Raw genomic sequence first — 2500 nt, 5'->3', positions numbered from 1 at the left:
TCACTAGAATGACAGAAAATAGGGAAAATACTGCTTAATCGTACATGATAAAGCCGACTGTGTTAGGATTTATTCCTGTAAATATAATCAATGAAGAAATACTTTTTAATTATGCTATCTACATCTGCCGATATATTTGTCTATCTGTTTATTTGTGTGTGTGTGTGTGTGTGTGTGTGTGTGTGTGTGTGTGTTTTTGTGTATGTGTTAGATACCTCTTCCTTTGGCTCCTTCCCCTGTTCCTTCCTTTGTATGGTAACTCAGGAAGGGAGGATTTCCAGCTCCCTTACTCCCATCTCTCTCTGAGTCGTCTTCTACGACACCCAGGAATTATGAGGGTAGTCTTCTCACTCCCTTATACCTAAAGAAAAGATAGATAGATAGATAGATAGATAGACAAGAAGATATTTAAGCTTACGTCTGACAAGATAATCAACCCTTATGCTGACTCTAAAGACGCAGTGATAGTAACAAAGATCCCTCAAGTAATGTTATTCTCTTCCCAGGAGGGAAAAAATCAGCGAGACAAAGCGCAATTTTTTTTCCCAGGAGAGCCTCCGACATCCTAAGAGATTTATGGCTAGGGTTCGGTAGTGCATCTTGGGCTTTGAAAGTTTCGCAGGCAAAAAATACCATAAGCCAGTGTTAGTGATCTCTTAAACTGGTTTACTCTTCTGAAGGTTTACTGGTCTACGCAGCCAATGTAAACTCCTTTGGATTTTAGTTTACATTATGTACTTCTCATATTATATTTACAAATAAAACTGAAGATATTTCCTGTGGAAGCAGGGCATGTGAAACGTCCGGGGTAAGCCATGGAAAGGTCTGTGGAGCTTGGATGTGGATAGGGAGCTGTGGTTTCGCTGTATTATACATGACAGCACAAGAATGAATGTGAGCGGATGTGGCCTTTCTTCGTCTATTCTTCGCGCTACCTCGCTAAGGCAGGAAACGGCGACCGAGTATAAAAAAAAGAAAATGAATTGTTTTCGCTACGTAATAGTTTTGATAGAAGATATGACATCAACTTTGCCATTTTTAACATAAACGTACTATGCTAAGCACACAAGTAGGCAACAAGTCCAGGGTCGAGCGCATAGGTTCGAATCCTGGTTGCGACTGTCGGTCCACAATCAACCCAGCTGTTCATCCATCCTTATGGGGTTAGACGATACATTGGGGCCTGGATGTGGAAAGGGAGCTGTGGTTTCGGTGCATTATACATGACAGCTAGAGACTGAGTGTGAACGACTGGGGCCTTTGTTGTCTTTTCCTCGCGCTCCTCACGCACATGCGGGGGGAGGGGGTTGTCATTTCATGTGTGGCGGGGTGGCGACGGGAATGAATAAGGGCAGACAGTATGAATTATGTACATGTGTATATATGTATGTGTCTGTGTGTGTATATATATGTATACGTTGAGATGTATAGGTATGTATATGTGCGTGTGTGGACGTGTATGTACATACATGTGTGTGGGTGGGTTGGGCCATTCTCTCGTCTGTTTCCTTGCGCTACCTCGCTGACGCGGGGGACAGCGACAAAGTATAATAAAAAGAAAATGATATATATATATATATATATATATATATATATATATATATATATATATATATATATATATATATATATATATATATATATAAACTACTCGAGACCAACTGCCTGAGGTAACACATTATATGAAAAGTCACCTTTGTTGAGGCTATATTATCGTCAGTACACGAGACAGAGTTAGTCTCGCCAAACACCTTTTCGCTTCAAAGAAGTCCCTCCTGCCCCTGCTACTGAACGTAGCACAGCCTTGAAGCTACAGGGGGCCCCTTGGGTGGGGAGGTCAAGGGAATGTATGAAAGATAAGGATAATACTGTACACTTGTGTATGGTATAGTGGTCCCGACGGTGCTGTGTGAATGAGGGGCGTGGACCATAGAGAAATGAAATGGTTGAGGAGAAAATGGGATCGTAAATAAGAAATGATAAGGAGAGAGAGAGAGAGAGAGAGAGAGAGAGAGAGAGAGAGAGAGAGAGAGAGAGAGAGAGAGAGAGAGAGAAGGACAGGGACATAATTACGACTTGCCCCAACTAATGCAAGAGGATTTAGTTGCCCTGCTCAGGAAGGATATTACTGCTGCTGTAAGAAATGAGAGAGAGAGAGAGAGAGAGAGAGAGAGAGAGAGAGAGAGAGAGAGAGAGAGAGAGAGAGAGAGAAGAGAGAGAGAGAGAGAGAGGTGGTAATAAGATGACCGTGGCTCAAAGAGGTGAAGAAAGGTGTGTTGAAATATTTTGGAGCTTATGGAAAGCATGAGTGAGGAAAGACTGATTAAAAGGGTATATAAGGCGGAAGTGGAGGGGATATGGAGAAAGAGGGAGACCCAGCTGGAGATAGAAGGATGAAGTGGAAGAACGTTTTGAGTGATCGGGGCCTGGATAAGCAGGAGGATGGGAGGCGTGCACGGGATGAGGGATACTGAAGCGATGTGGTTGACAGGCAAGGACG

Source organism: Panulirus ornatus, chromosome 64 (genome assembly GCF_036320965.1).
Source record: "Panulirus ornatus isolate Po-2019 chromosome 64, ASM3632096v1, whole genome shotgun sequence".
Lineage (NCBI taxonomy): Eukaryota > Metazoa > Arthropoda > Malacostraca > Decapoda > Palinuridae > Panulirus > Panulirus ornatus.
This window is presented reverse-complemented; position numbering follows the sequence as displayed.